This window comes from Mustela lutreola, chromosome 12 (assembly GCF_030435805.1).
Source record: "Mustela lutreola isolate mMusLut2 chromosome 12, mMusLut2.pri, whole genome shotgun sequence".
Lineage (NCBI taxonomy): Eukaryota > Metazoa > Chordata > Mammalia > Carnivora > Mustelidae > Mustela > Mustela lutreola.
In genome coordinates, this window is record NC_081301.1 from 61,869,337 (window position 1) to 61,886,109 (window position 16,773).

The 16,773-nt window shown below is 39.4% G+C and overlaps 1 long non-coding RNA gene across 4 annotated transcripts in view; it reads left to right on the forward strand.

The window, feature by feature from the left end:
* Positions 1–10,341: 10,341 nt before the first annotated feature.
* The window catches only part of LOC131812234 (uncharacterized), a 64,646-nt gene continuing 58,214 nt past the window's right edge, over positions 10,342–16,773 (forward strand). For all 4 annotated transcript variants that reach the window (XR_009346285.1, XR_009346284.1, XR_009346286.1 and 1 more), the window contains exon 1: positions 10,342–10,568. This is a non-coding gene — a long non-coding RNA (uncharacterized LOC131812234). The remainder of the gene's footprint in view (positions 10,569–16,773) is intronic.

The window sequence follows — 16,773 nt, forward strand, 5'->3', positions numbered from 1 at the left end:
TCCTGGGATGGAGCCCCGCATCGGGCTCTCTGCTCAGCAGGGAGCCTGCTTCCTCCTCTCTCTGACTCCCTCTCTGCCTACTTGTAATCTCTGTCTGTCAAATAAATAAATAAAATTTTAAAAAAATGTACTGTGTTTTTGCTTTAATTTAAAAATATTAACTGCGTGTTTTCTCTATTGTGATTAATACATTTGTACACAAGGCAAAATTGAGACCTGGAGGCATGGCATATTTGGATGGTTCCATGCAAGAATCTGTATTCTGGAACAGCTAAAGGTTTAAGTACATGTAACATAAAACATGGGGTTTCAGTTGAATGTATTACAATTAAAGTATAATTTTAAAAATCTCATATATTTTATGAATTTGTTTTAATAAAACTCATGTAAAAAACCTAGAGTTTTTAACTCAGAATTTCATACACTTTGGTTCACATCTTAAAAGTACAATTTGTTAAATAAAATCTTTTTTAAAAAGTACAATTTGTTTTAAGGAAATAATCCTGCAGACCAATGAGGGAGTTTAGAGGTTTCTCTTACCGCAGTGGTTTCTAAAGTTGCTTAAGCCTTGGAACAGTTTGTGAAAGCAATAAAGGAGGTTTGTAAGGCTTCCCCTGGATTTCAAAAAGTGTACTAGGCCTTGTGGTATAAGCATTGACTGTGAGTATAACAGATATGGGTTCTTTAGGCAACTTGCTCTTTGATAAAAGGCCAGTTACTTCACCTCACTTTCTCATATGTAAAAATAGTGGTAGGGGGTTGCCTGGGTGGCTCAGTAGGTTAAAGCCTCTGCCTTCGGCTCAGGTCATGATCCCAGGATCCTGGGATGAAGCCCCACATCAGGCTCTCTGCTCAGCCAGGAGCCTGCTTCCCCCTCTCTCTCTGCCTGCCTCTCTGCCTACTTGTGATCTCTCTCTGTCAAATAAGTAAAATAAAATCTTAAAAAAAAAAAAAAAAAGCCTCTGCCTTCGGCTCAGGTCATGATCCCAGAGCCCTGGATCAGGCTCTCTGCTCAGCTGGGAGCCTGCTTCCTCCTCTCTCTCTCTGCCTGCCTCTCTGCTTACTTGTGATCTGTCAAAGAAATAAATAAATAATCTTTAAAAATAAAAATAAAATAGTGTTAGGACTATTTAACTCAAATTTACATTGTCAATTATATCTCAATAAAGATGAGAGAAAAAGGTAAAGAATACTTAAAATATTGTTGTAAGATTTTTATGAGATAATGTTTGTAGAGTGTGACATACTGATAATATACAATAAATGGTTCTTCTCACCCTCTCTCCAATAAAAACTACAGGTAACATTTACTATCAGTAAGGATGGATAACATAACCTGAATTACCTTTTTTCAATTGCTTTCATCATCAGTTCAGTATCAGATCATTTCCTTCAGAAATATTATTCCACTGTTATTATTCCAAAGTCCTGTTTTGACAGTACTCAATGTATGTGTTGAAAACCTTATTTTTCTTTCTTTCTAAAATTTGTTCCTCTTGGTAACCGAATTATCTTAGAATCTGTTGCATAACCGTAAAACATCAGTAAAAACGGTCTTTGTGTTTGGAGAACCACAGGACTAGCATGTTAGGACATATTCTCAGAAATGAATACTAGATGGCAGCTTTTAGACAAGATCATCTGGGTAAAATGACCCATTTTCCCCTCCCCTGACAAAATTTAAGCCGTCTTCTCTGAGTGTGGAATCTTTCTTACTCAGAGGATACCGCTTCCCCAGGGACCCTCCCACTTCCTTCCACCAACACAGCAGTTACTAACCTAAAAACCGAAGCATCTATAGAGAACCCTGAAGAGAAAAGATTAAAGAAAAAACGGAAATCCGGGGAGCCTGTGTGGCTCAGTGGGTTAAAGCCTCTACCTTCTGCTCAGCTCATGATTCTGGGGTCTTGGCATCATGCCCGAGCTGGGCTCCCTGCTCAGTGCGGAGTCTGCTTCTCCCTCCCTCTTTGCCCCACCCCTCCCGCTAGTGCTCTTTCTCTCAAATAAATAAAATCTTAAAGAAAACAAACAAACAAACAAACAGAAATAAACAACAAAAAACTTACCTATATGCCTGTCCTTCCATTATACTTTACTTTCATTTTTAAAGAGTAAATACAAAGTGATTTTATCTTTGCGGTGATGGAGAAAATAGAGCAGGGGGAGAAAGGAATCTTCCTGAATCAATTCTAAAGACATCAGTACATTGTTCATTATAAAAACAAGTTTTTCAGCTTGTTCTTTTTCTTTTAAAAACATCTCTATTTTTTCTTTCATTCATATCTTCAAGTCAAGTGTTTACAGTGTAGGATTTGGTGCATGTATCAGTCTGTCACTAAGGGTGGGAGAATAGAAAATATATTTGGGTAAGTTTAACCTGCTACCCTTCAGACCAACACAGTCTTATGAGGAACATAGATGTCAGAGTAAGGTACACTTTCTGGCATATACATTTTGGTAGTACAGCACCAATGAAGTCTTATAAGTAGCATCTTACTATATTATGTTGAGGTAAGGAAAAAAGAAGTAAGCTAATTTGAGTGCCTACTCTATGATGGGTGCTTTACAATACCTATACCACATTAGTTAACTAACACCTTTTACTCATTTTTTGAGATGAGGAATCTATTTTTCAGGAAGATTAACTAAAAGGTACAAACTCACACAGAGGCTGGCAGGATCAGGAACTGAAACTAGGTGTTAACTGCCTCTTAAAGAAGGCACAATGAGTGAGATGTTCATTTTGTAACTTGAATTAATTTCTGCCTCAGGAATATGTTTTTCTTATTTTCTTCAGCAATAGTTCTTTCAGTGTCATAGGCAAAAATCAAATTATAGTGGACTTGGTGTTACAGAATGGCAATATTCTCTTTCTATAATCTCTTCTTGCCCTGTATTAATTTTCCAGATACTGAATTCTCTGCTTTCACTCTTTTATTCCCTCTTCAACTAGTTGTTCCTGGCCTTTCTCATTCTGTTTTGTTCTCATTCAAATTCTGTTATCTGATCCTAAAGTATATGAGTTTCCTAGGACTTTGTAGTAAATTACTATAAGCTGGGGGCTTAAAACCAGAGAAATTTATTCTCTCATAGTTCTGGAAGCTAGAAGTCCAAAATCAAGGTTATTAGCAAAGCCATATCACCTCTGAAGGCTCTAGGGAAGAATCCTTCCTTGCCTTTTCTAGCTTCTGGTGGTTGCTGGCAAATTTTGACAGTCTTGGCATATGACAGCATCACTCCAATCTCTGTCTCTGTCTTCACATGACCACATCTTCCATCTGTGTATGTCTGTGTCCAGATTTCCTTTTATAAGAGGGACACAAGCTGCCCTAATCCAGCATAACCTCATTTTAGCTTGACTACATCTGCAATGACTTTATTTTCAAATAAGGTCACACTCACATGTTCCAGGTGGACATGAATTTGGGAGATATACTATTCAACATAGCACATAAAATTTGTTTTTAGTTTCCTGATTCTCTGCTTTAGGGCCTGTTTCTAACTAAACCTGGAATAATTGCAATGAGCAGAATTACTCTTCCAACTTCCTTCTATGGTCTTTCATTTTCATCTACTCCATTTGTGAGTGGCTGAAGCACTTTACTTAGTGAAGTATTTCTGTCTTCATGTTTTAACTATTGCCTATTTCAGTGTATGCACAAGTTTTTCATTACTTTTGTTCTTAGCTTCAGAATTCACCTCCTCAAGATAATTGCTTCAATTCTCTTTGCCATCCTCTTTGTAATCAACAGAGTTGTCCTTTTCTTTTGGAGATCTCTTATGTACATTCACGGTTTTACTCAGCTCAATGTGGCTGGCTTATCCCAATTCTCTACTCTCTGTAGATACTGCTCTATTTTCCAAAAACCTGAATCTTTTCCCCTTGCATTTTAAAGAGCTCACATTTGATGATCTCTTTAATGACTTCTGCTTCCTTGATGCTGTGGTCCAAATGTTGGTGTCTCCCCCCAAAATTCGATATGTTGAAATCCTAATGCCTGATGTGATGATATTAGAAAGTAGAGCCTTTGGGAGGTGCTTAGGTCAAGAGGATACATTTTGGTACCTTGATCTTGGACTTCCCAAATTCTAGAGCTGAGAAATAAATCTCTGTTGTTTTTAAATAACTAGTTGGTGGTATTTTGTTATGGCAGCTGGAAAGGACTATGACAACTAGTGACTTTTTTTAGTTCTATAAATTGTAGTGATTTCTTACGTTTTATGTTTCTAGAAATTTGTAACATTTTTCACATTTCTTCACCACTTCTTTCTCAAAGTCCATCTTAAATTCATTGTGCTCTGCCCTTGCCTACTTTTTTAAAATCCTGGTTATAATTTTAAGCCCAGCCTTCTTAATAGTGAGTCGTATTCTGAAGCATATTCCTAAGTGACCATGAATCCTAGGATTTCTTAGCTCCTGTTTTTTTCTGTTAATGTTTGGACACATTCCTAGGAATTTCTGGAATTTTTTTTTCTAGTGAGGTTTATTTTCAACAATTTGAGGTTTATTACCTTGCATAATCTATTTTACATAGAAAGGAACTTTCTCCAGATTAAAATAATACATTCACCAACCTCCATCAAGGCCATGATAATGAGAGGCTTCAAGGCCACTCCATAAACATTAAATCTAGATGCAAATACTACATGAAGCATAGCTGAAGTTAACTGTTTCCTTCCGGTGTATTCTCTGCCTTCCCTAACTTCCTTTGTGGGTACCCTAGTGGCCAAATCTTCCTTAAGTCAATTTTTGGAACTGACGTTCCAACATGGGACACCCTTTCCCTCTATGTTTGATTTGAAAAGGGTTCTTGAACTGCTTCTCCTGTCTGGGTCTGGGGTCAAAGGCAATGGAATGGAGGTGGGGCAGGACCAGGGGAAGGAGGAAGAGGGGGAAGCTGGGCTCCTGGGGTATGGCTTTTTCTTTAGTCTCTTAGTGTTGTGTCCTGTGTCCATCTACAGCCACCACCTTTCACACACACCCCAATTCCCATGCCCCCCAGCGTCTTCCATCCCCACCTCCTCCTCCACGCTGGCATGGTCTGCAGCCTCCTGCCATTCTCCAGCTTCCCTCTATCCCTCTACCCCTCCCACTAAAGCACATCTGCTCTTCAGGTCTATGTGCCCAAACTTCCCTCATGAATAATAGACTTACCCGGGAAAAAATAGACTTACCCGGCAGAAAATAAGATAGACCTTATTTTCAATAGAAAAACCCCTGGGAGACCTTGGTTTTTCTTTTTCTCGTCTACTCACTGCCTATTTACTTTGCTGTTACTTCTACTTCTTGTTTTTCTCATCGTCAGTCATCTGTGTATTGGTTAGAAATAAGTCTACACCATTTATTTATCTAATGTGAAGTATAACACATATACTGTAAACAGCATAGAACATTTTACCATTTAAATAGTTTTAATATAGAAACCCTTTAAATACTATCCAACAGATACCAACTGCCCCCTCCCTCCAAGATCACAACCCATCTCTCTCCTCTGGAGATAAATTCTACCTAGATTCTCATAGGAATCACTTTCTTGCTTTACTTACCCCCTTTCAGTATCATTACCTTAATGTGCATACCTAAACAGTATAATTTGGTTGTAACTATAATTGAAGATTATATATGTGGACTTACACCCCATGCATTTTTTTTAAAAGATATTTTTTATTTATTTGACAGAGAGAGAGGGAGGTGTCACAAGTAGGCAGAAAGGCAGGCAGAGAGAGAGGGGGAAGCAGGCTCCCCGCTGAGCAGAGAGCCCGATGTGGGGCTCGATCCCAGGACCCTGGGATCATGACCTGAGCGGAAGGCAGAGGCTTTAACCTACTGAGCCACCCAGGTGCCCCCACCCCATGAATTTTATGTCTTCTTTCTCTCAACATTGTGATATTTATCCATTTGGATTTAACTGTAATTTGTTCCTTTTCATTTACATCGTTTTCTGTTGTATGACTATTGCTTCTCATGTTCATAGATAAAGGGACTATTTGTTTGGGGCTATCAGGAACATTCCTGTCCATGGATCCTGGCGCACAGGTGCTTAATGTATCACTGTTAAGATATAAAGTTTAATTCATAAGGTCTGTAGTAAAGCCCAGAAATTTACATTTCTAAAAAATCCTGGGAAATGCTGAGATTTTTGGTCTGTAGTCTACTTTTGAATAGCAAGGGTCAGTGTATAGCTGAAAGTGAAAGTGCAGGAGCACAGAGTATTTATATCTTCAGTTTTTTAGGAAATGTCAAAACTATTTATAAAATTGTTGCATATTTACACTCTTTCTCTGAGTGTTCCTATTGTTCATCATTCTTGACAACATTAGTTATTGCTAGATTTTTCTGTGTTAGATTCTTAACATTTGTCAATCAGAGGAGTGATTTAAATTTGCATTTTTTGGATATTCATGAAATTGAAAGCATTTTAACATTTATTATCCATTTGGATTTACTCTTTTTGGGAAATGTTTGAGGTTCCCCCTACCAACACTTTCTTTTTCTCCTTGAAAAAACTGCTGTCCCTTTGACCACTGTTGGGGAGGAAAAGCTTCCTCGATCCTTTTAGGTTTCATAACTGAAGTTGACTTAACTTGGCGAAATAAAAAGCAAAATATCACATCTTTTGCTTTTCCATTTTCCTATGAATTTCTCTGATAATCAAACTGATAAAAGGTTGTTAGTAAGAAAAAAAAAAAAAAAAGGTTTAGTCATTTACCTATGGCATTACCCAAGGAAGAAGCTAGATCACGGAACAGAGGCTTATACACTTAATTTAGTAGGAGAAAATGGCTTCTATGGGAAGAATAAATAGATTTATTAGGATAAACAAATAATTTTTTTGAAAAACAAGAAGAAATTTTTGAGATTTATGTTGGTGGGAGTGGTCTTTCCTTCCTTTTCATGGCCATGGGAAAGGGATTTATGATACATTTACTCTTGGTTTCTCTACTGGGGTAGACTTGCACTGAAGGAATTCTGGCAGCCTCACTTCCCAGAAGTATCTGCTTTTAGTCAGGTAAGGGAAGCTCTCAGAAGGCTTCTTTCTACACCTATTTATTCTCAAATGTCTTCAGCTTAAAATAATCTCCATACTGACCCTGGGTTCCAAAGGGTCCCTACACCATCTTATAAATTTCCAAGTATTTTTTTTTCTTCCTGAGGTTTCTTTTTTGCTTTTATTTATCTTTTTAGAGAGAGGGAAAGAGAGCATATACACCATGAGCAGGGAGAGGGTCAGAGAAACAGGGAGAGGGAGAGAGAATCTTAAACCAGACACTTAGCTAACTGAGCCACCTATGCACCCCTCTTCCTGAGTTGCTTCTTGAGGTGCATCAAGCTATCTAGTTAAATTAATCACTTGGTTGTTACTGGACCTTTATTTTTAGACCTCTTATACTATGAGTGCTTTCAAAAGTACTCAATTTTTAAAATTATGAGCACTGGGTGTTATACACAACTAATGAATTGTTGAACACTACATCAAAAACGAATGATGTACTATATGCTGGCTAACTGAACATAATAATAAAAAATACATACATACCAATAAATAAAATAAAATAAAATAAAACAATAAAAAGCACTGTACCTGTAGGGGGTGGGGAGAAAGAGACTTTCTGGTATCCATTTTCAGTTGAATTAAATACTAGGCAGGTAAGCATTCTTATTTTAGCTGACTTGTTAGAGATGCTTTTCAGCAATATGAGAATGAGTACAGTATATTGTGCTACTTTCTGAGATAAATTTCATACCTTTTTGAAAAGAGGCCTCCTGGAGTTAAGTACAAGAGGAAGCAAATTAATGGTGAGATCAAAAGCAAAATATCGGAACTTTTGCTTTTCCATTTTCCTATGAATTTCTCTTGATCTAGGGGGGAAAATATCAGGGTTATGAATTCTTCCCCACCCCCATAGCCTTACAGTTTTTTTCTGTCTCTCATTTGTTTCCTTCCTTTTGCCAAATACCCCTCCCTTTTTCCATAGCTGATGGAAGCTCAGACTGAAACATGCTCCACTGTAGCAAATATATTAAGCTTGGCAGAAAAATTTCCTTTCAGTTTTCCCAGTCATATTGAACACATTATCTCTGTTGCAGGTCCTTTTAATAAGAGGCAGAGTGTATGTATTTTTATAAAGATTTTATTTATTTGCAAGAGAGCAGGAGAGCACAGAGGGAGAAGCAGACTCCCTGCTAGGCAGAGAGCCCAATGTGGAGCTTGAGTCTATTTTTTAAAAATATTTTATTCATTTATTTGAGAGAGAGACAGTGAGAGAGAGCATGAGTGAGGAGAAGGTCAGAGGGAGAAGCAGACTCCCCGTGGAGCTGGGAGCCCGATGTGGGACTCGATCCCGGGACTCCAAGATCATGACCTGAGCTAAAGGCAGTCGCTTAACCAACTGAGCCACCCATGCGCCCCAAGGAGCTTGATTCTAAGACCCTGAGATGACGAAAGGTAGACACTCAACTGACTGAGCCACCCAGGCACCCCCAGAATGTATATTCAAAGCTAATGAATGAAACAAATCATTAGAAAAATGGGCCAAGATTTGCACTGAGTTCCCAGAAAAGAGACTATAAATGGCTCTTAAATACAAGATTCTCATTTTCTAAGAGAAATGAAAATTAAAACTATTATGTGATACAATGACAATCTTATCACATCATCAAAGTAAGTATGTATGCTAATGTCTTGTTGATGAGTCTATGGGGAAACATACACACATTGCTAGTAGAAATTAAATCCATAAAACCCTTACAGAAGGCGGTTTGGCATTTATTTATCAAAATTTCAAATGCATATAATTTTTGACACAGAAGTGGGGTTTTTTTTTAAAGATTTTATTTATATATTTGACAGAGAGAGAGAGAGCACACAAGTAGACAGAGCAGCAGGTAGAGGGAGAGGGAGAGGAAGAAGCAGGCTTCCCACTGAGCAGAGAGCAGGATGCGAGGACTGGATACCAGATCATGATCTGAGCAGAAGGCAGAAGCTTAACCAGGTGCCCCCAGAAATGGTCTTCTAGGAATTTATATTGTCATAAATTTGCATAATTCCAAAACAACTTTTTTCATTACAACATTGTGCATAATCAACAAAAGACTGGAAGGATCCCAAATATCTATCAACAGGGCATTGGTTTAAAAAAAAAAAAGGCAACATTGTATATCCATACCACAGAATCTGTCCAGCTATACAAAAAGCAATGACAAAATGCAATGAGAGGCTGGGGGATGCTAAAGAGTAAGACTCTAGAGATGGCAGCGGCGGGTTAGTCTTAGCCCCATGGGGTGGGGATGGAAATTAGGTACAAGAAGCAAGGTATTTCTTAAACTGGGTAGCTAAAAATCTAAAAAAAAACCAGGCCAATTTATGTTTACATTAGCGGAAAATAGGTTGTGCTGTGGTTCTCTTAGGTGTGAGAATACGTATGCTCGTGGGACGCACGGTCACTCCCGATAACGCAAGGGAAAGGGAAGATGACGGCGACAGAGCCTCATCAAGTACCACTAGCACGCGCGCTCCCTACTCTAGCTCCAGGTCTCGAAAGAGCACCTAATTCCCGGCTGCACAAGCCTGCCAGTCACACTCCTCCTTCAACCCTGGGGACGGGGAGTGGGGCAGGGCGACCGCGAGAGTCTCAGCCAAGTAGGGGCGAAAAACTACCCCTGACCGCCAGCTCCCGCACCACCTTCTCTTCAAGACTCCAACGAAGCACGCCTTTCTGGACTACGAAGAAAGGAAGGGTAGAAATAAGGCTTAGGAGACTTAATGCGAGAAGCCGTCCTACAATGCGCATGCGCCAACAACGGGAGCACCAAGGTAGGTCCGCGCAATGGAAGGGCGGTAAAGACATCCGCCCCTACAGGCGGGCAATCTCCAAAATTGCACTCCACGCGGCAATCACGTGACAGCTGAGCCAGACGTCTGTCACGTGACCCTCGCCCTCGGTGGAAGGGACCGCAGGGAAATACGACGGGTAATTAGCGAGTCACCCGAGCCTCTGGTTTCAGGCCCCCGGTTAGATTTTGTTACCTTTTGCGGGACCTAAACTGGCGCCATCCTCTAGCATCTTCTTGCACCCTAAAGATGGGAACCCCCCCTTCTAAGTAGAAGGCAGAGATGTTTGAGCAGGAAAGAGGAACAGACGCATTGGGCACTCTGCCCAAGCCCGCTCTGACGCACTAAGCCCACAGGGTATCCACGCGTGTCCCACGATGCACTAGGCTTTTCTGCGTTCCCTATGGGTACGCTGCCGCGTGGCGACGTTACAACGCGGCTTCCGCAGGAAGGGACTTTGAAGGGCGCACTGCGTCCTTCCTATCTACGCCGCTTCTTTCTAGCCGGAAGTGACCTATTTTGTGCGCCTTTTCCTCAGTTCCGTGGCGTGAGGTTTCTGCGGTCCGGTTGCGGGTTTAAAGAAGTCCTGGTCAGGTACTTGTTTGCCCGTGTGCAGGGAAATAGGAAACTGAAATTGCTTAAAAACAAATTGAAAAACTAGTACAAAGTCTTCCCTCGAAGAAGACTCCAGGCTACCCTGGATTCCTTGGAGAGTTAAGCCAAGCATTTTACCAGGTAACTTTTCTGACCTAATCAGAGACTTCTAAAATGGAGAAAGGGAGACACAGGGAACACTTAAACGGCTCGTGAGACTTAGCATAACCCTGATGGGAAAACCTCACAAAGACAGCAGATTAGTGGAGGATTATGTACCAGTTTTGCTGATGAACGTAGATATAAAAACCCCTTAGCAAAATATTAGCTACTTTACATTATAGAAAGAACAATACATTGTACGCAAGTTAGATTGTTTCAGCATGAGAATTCAAGATGGTCATGGGTTAATGGAGAAAATATCCTCTCAAAAAATGTAGAAGAAACCATTAAACGCTTTTTTCATAATGAATGCTCATAGAAAGCCAGGGATAGAGGGGAAATTAATCTGATAAAAAAATCCGCAAAATTGAAAGCTTTCTGTTCTTTACAATTTTTTTGTTGACTGACCTGGGTCCTTTGATAATACAGCATTTACTCTAGTCTGGATTTTGCATATACATAATTGCATATATATGGAGCATGTCAACATGTTCCTCTGTCCTGTTTCTTCCTAATTGGAGTTATTTTATTTCTTTAATCATAGTAATCATAGTTGTTTTGTAATCTGCATCATAATTTTTTTTTAAGATTTTATTAATTTATGTGACATCACAAGGAAGCAGAGGGGTGGGGGAAGCAGGCTCCCCACTGAGCAGAGAACCTGATGCAGGACTCTATCCCAGCCCGACCTGAGTGGAAAGCAGAAGCTTAACCCACTGAGCCACCCAGGCTCCCCTGTATCATGATTCTAATGTCTCAGTTTGTTTTTGGTTACTTTCTGCTGCCTAATATTTATGCTCTATATTGTCCATTGTGTTTGGTTCCTTGTATGTGTGCTTCTTACCTATGAAAAACTGTGAAAAAAAAATATTTGTGGCTTTTTGCAAAAAAGGTTGTTTTTTTTCCTTTTAGATTTTATTTATTGACAGACAGAGATCACAAGTAGGCAGAGTGACAGGCGGGGGGGGGGGGGAGAAGGCTCCCCGCTGAGCAGAGAGCCCCATGTGGGGCTCGACCCCAGGACCCTGGGATCATGACCTGAACTGAAGGCAGAGGCTTTCACCCACTGAGGCACCCAGGCGCTCCAGTTTTGTTTTGTTTTTAAGATTTTATTTACTTATTTGACAGAGAGATAGAGCACAAGTAGGGGAGCAGCAGGCAGAGGGAGAGGGAGATACAGGCTCTCCACCTACCAGGGAGTGGGATGTGGGTGTAGACCCCAGGATACTGGGATCATGACCCAAGCCAAAGGCAGCTGCTTAACTGATTGAGCCCGCCAGGCATCCCTGCAAAAAGGACTTTTTTTTGCTCCTGCTAGGTACCTTGATGCCTTCTCAATTAGACTGTTTTCTTGGGTTGAGTTTCCCTGAGTCATTGCAAAAGCAGGCTACAGATTTAAGCAAGAGCTGTGCAGTGGCCACACACAAAGATGGGATGGAGAGGGCTGCTTTTTTTCTCCTTTTATAGTCAGTGTAAAAAACAGTCATTCTTTAAGTTCTTGGGTACTGGTTCACCCCTACCCTTGGACATAATGTATGGAATCCCAATTTAATTTAGGCAGAGTCACCTAATAGTATCTTCACCTTGGATAGCCCTGCACCTTGGCTGCTCTGCCCATGTTCATTGAAGCTACTACAAAAATACTAGATGTTCCCTGTCTAGAAAATGTCAAGGTAAGAGTAGCTTTTGTCCTTCTGTACCTCATTTGCTTTTCTGGGCTTCCACCTTCTCTTAGCTTTTGGCATAAGAGTTCTTTAATCTCTTGTCACCAGTTTTGCTCTTTTGAGGAATTTTTTATGTATGTTTATAGTTCAATAGCATCTTTAGTCATTATCTATGGATATATTTTATAACCTAGCTCATAACTGAAAATAGCAATTTGAGGTTTAATTCTTTTCTTCATTCTCTTAGTTTTTATATCTCAAACACTTTGCAGAATGTTAGTCTTGCATCACGCTTTTTTCCTTACCTGAGTGTTTCATAGGCCATTGCTCCATTTTCCTTTAGCATTAAATTTTGATACAGATTGCTAACAGCCTGATTTCTCCTATCTTTTATAGTTGACATGCTCTTTTTGTATGGATAAACCACCTTTTCCAGGTCATACTTGAAGAAAATTTACTATAGTGAGTCTCCCTCAGAGAATAAGCAGGCAAAGAACCACCACCAAAGAGAATTCAGCAAATCAGCTACATTTCTTTTGTGTTAGTTTTATATATTTAGCAGTCATATGCACAGCTACATGACCAAAGATGCCAATATGAATAGTTGTGGACATTTACTATTTATTGAGTGCCTACTATGTGCTCTTAACTACAGTATATGCTTGATATATAGCTTTGAATGTAGTAAGATATAAGTCCTTGAGCTCATTGACCTCACAGTCAACCCAAAGAGCTAGATATTCAATAACTAAAGAACTGTTATTTAATTAAGGTTGTGATAAGTGCAGCCATGACAAAGTACAGGGTGTTATGAAAGTATGGAACAGAAATACCTAACCTAGTTTGCAAGATTTGAGTAGGTGTCAGTAAATAAGTCACAAATTAGAGACCTGAAGTATAAGGCGGAATCGGTCAGTTGGAAAGTTGTGGAGTGACCCTTGTGGGCAGAGGGAACATGATGTGCAAAGGTCCTGAGTCTGAACAAAGCTCCATGACTTCTAGGAGCAAAAAACATCAGTGCTTCTGCAGCATTATGAACAAAGGGGAGGGTTGTCCAGATGAATCCAGAGAGACAAAGCCCAGGGTTACACAGGCTTCATGGGCAACATTAAAGAATTGTGACTTCATCCTGATAGTAGGGAACATTATTAGAACTTTTCTTATTAGAAGTTTTTAAGTTAGAGATTTGATCATATTTTTGTTTTTATAATACAATATCATTTTAGCTGCAATTTGAGGATCACATGCGCACAAGTAGAAATGAAGACTTCATTTTGGAGATAATTTTAGGTGTCTAACAAAACATGAAGTCATTTTGAACTACAGTGGTGATAGTAAAGATTTAGAGAAGTGTATATATTCACAAAACATTCAGAGAGTAGGATCCCTGGGGTATAGGGATAGTAAGATGTGATGAGGCGATTGAGAGAGTTGTCATGCCATTTTGAAGAATTCTGAGATTTCTCTCACCTCACCAAGAAAAAAAAGCTCTATATTGTTCTTCTGGAATAAGGCTGTACTTTTTAAGAAATGGTAAACATTGAAAGTTTGATCAGTATGAAACTTAACAGAAGCAAACAGGGAAGGAGGGAAATCCCTGTAAAAGGAGCTGCGTAAAAGCTATACAGCTTTTGGGGCTCCTAGGGATATCAGAAGAGTTAGAAGAGTTCCAAATGAGGACATACTTCCTGGACTCAGCATCTAGCTGTGCTTTCGCATGCCTTCCCTTGCCTTTCATGGACCCCAGGTGTCATCCTAGTTTCTGAGATCTGTCCTCCCATGATCTGGCCCTCACCACTGTCACCAGCATCCCTTCTGTCACCTAGACATTCTCCTCCCTTTGGATTGAGCTCTACTAGGTCCATCCTCTGAGGCTAAAGTACCATACCTTTTCTACCCTGATTGGATACAACTGTTTCCTGGTTAATAACTACAAGTTCTTGAGCATCTACTCCATGCCATCCACTTTACTCTGCACGGAAGCTACATTTCACATAATCTTAACAACTTTGAAAGAAGCATTATCACTTTCTCCATCTTCAAGATGAGGAAAGTGTGGAAAGAGGGTCAAGGACATTAAACACATAGCCCAAGATCACAATTACGGTACTTAGCAGATTTGGGTTTCCAACACTGATCCACCCCATTCCAGAACACTAACTTCACAGAATGCTGTCTCTGGTTAATCTTTCCTTCAGATTCGTACCTCTGCCTGTGTTTGCGAACCCATCTAGAAATATTACTTGATTTTCTAACAGATTTCTTTGTATAAGCATTTAGTTTTTCCTTTTTAACTAGAGACTACACCCTGATTCCTTCTAATGTCATAATAGCACAGAGAAGGGCCACAGCCCTGCCTCCAAGAAAGCAATTTCTATTAACTTCATTTGGAGCATTGAAGACAAAACAGTTACTTCTCAGGTAACTTTTGTGCTTAATCTAATTGATCATTTATTTTCCTATTAACTATTTGTACCCTGTGTTTTCTTCAAGACTGTTGATTAAAGCTACTTTCCATTTTTACTGTTTATTTCTCTCTAAATGTTGATACAGAGATACATGTTAGGTTTAGGTGTATAGTTGTTTACCCCTACATTATCTTATAATAGTAAAAATCTGAAACTATTGAGTCTAGTTAAATAAAATATGATTACCCATAAAATAGAGCTCAATGTGGGCATTAAAAAATTATAAAATAATAATTCTGTCGTGGAAAATTGTTACCAATCTATCTCAAGTTATTGTTTTTTGGTTTTTAAAGGCAATCAGGGCACCTGGCTGGCTCAGCCAGAAGAGCATGTGCCTTTTGGTCATGGGGTCATGAGTTCGAGCCCCACACTGGGTGTGGAGTTTACTAAAAATAAATAAATAAATAAAGTTCTTCTTCTTTTTTTTTTTTAAAATGCCATCAAACTGGGTGCTTAACATGTTACTACTTTAAAAATTATACAGGAACACCTGGCTGGCTTAGTCAGTAGAACTTGTAACTCTTGATCTTGGGATTGTGAGTTCCAACCCCTGTTAGGTATGGAGATTACTTTAAAAATAAAAAATAAAAATCTTTAAAAATTATAGAAATATACATATGCACACATATGCAAATATGGATTTAAAATTTTATATATACATCAGAATATTAAGAGAATTATAGCGTCTGGGTGGCTTGGTAGGTTGGGCCTTTGCCTTCGGTTCAGGTCATAGTCCCAGGGTCCTGGGCTTTCTGCTCAGTGGGGAGCCTGCTTCCTCCTCTCTCTCTCTGCCTGTCTCTCTGCCTGCTTGTGATATGTCTGTCAAATAAATAAATAAAATCTTTTTTTAAAAAAAATATTAAGAGGGAGCCTGGGTGGCTTAGTGGGTTAAAGCTTCTGCCTTCGGCTCAGGTCATGATCCCAGGGTTCTGGGATCAAGCCCCACATTGGGCTCTCTGCTCAGCAGGGAGCCTGCTTGCTCCTCTCTCTCTGCCTGCCTCTCTTCCTACTTGCGATATCTAACTGTCAAATAAATAAATAAAATCTTAAAAAAATATATTAAGAGAATTACAGAGATTGGTGTCGCTTTTTAATTTTGTTTCCTCTTCTTTTAAAAAACTTTGCAGCATTGAGCACAAGCTTGTTTTTTTAATTAGAAGTAATTAAAAATAACATCTTCATGATTTCTACAACTGTGAAACCTATGATTAGTTTCAGTTCTCATGAAATAAGAATATAGAGGGGCACCTAGCTGGCTCAGACAGAGCATCTGACTTGATCTCAGGGTCCCGAGTGTGAGGCCCATGTTGGGTATTGAGATTACTTTAAAAATTAAAAAAAAAAGAATGTAGGATGCTTTTGGTAAGGTTAGTATTTTATTATTTATTGGTAAGGTTAGTATTTTATTATTTATTGGTCATTTTCCCTTTAAATTACTATCATCTAGTTCAATTCTTACAGAGTTGAATTTTGTCAATTTGTGCTTAGCATCTGTTGTTTCTGACTTAGTATTTGAAAGTCTGAGTTCAGGTCTTCATGATACAATTGATTTTTTAAAAAGATTTTATTTATTTGTCAGAGCACACAAGCAGAGAGAGCTGCAGGCAGAGGGAAAAGCAGGCTCCCTGCTGAGCAAGGAGGCTGATGTGGGACTTGATCCCAGGACCCTGAGATCATGACCTGAGCCAAAGGCAGACACTTAACTGACTGAGCCACCCAGGAGTCCCAGCACAGTTTATTTTAAGGACATTAATAGTCCCGAGGGTTTTGTGTTTCTTTAGTTGTTGTTAAACAAGATCGCCGCTAGTAGAAACCTATAAGGATATTAACCACAGTTTATGAGCTATTTCTGGGGTTTTCAGACATTTAAACAAGCATTGGAATATAAATGAAAAAGCGTAGAGCTTGACACTAATAGACATGGGTCCAAATCCTAATCCTTTTTTTTTTTTTTTTTTTTTTAAAGATTTTATTTATTTGTCAGAGAGAGCAAGCGAGAGCGAGCACAGGCAGACAGAGTGGAAGGCAGAGTCAGACGGAGAAGCAGGCTCC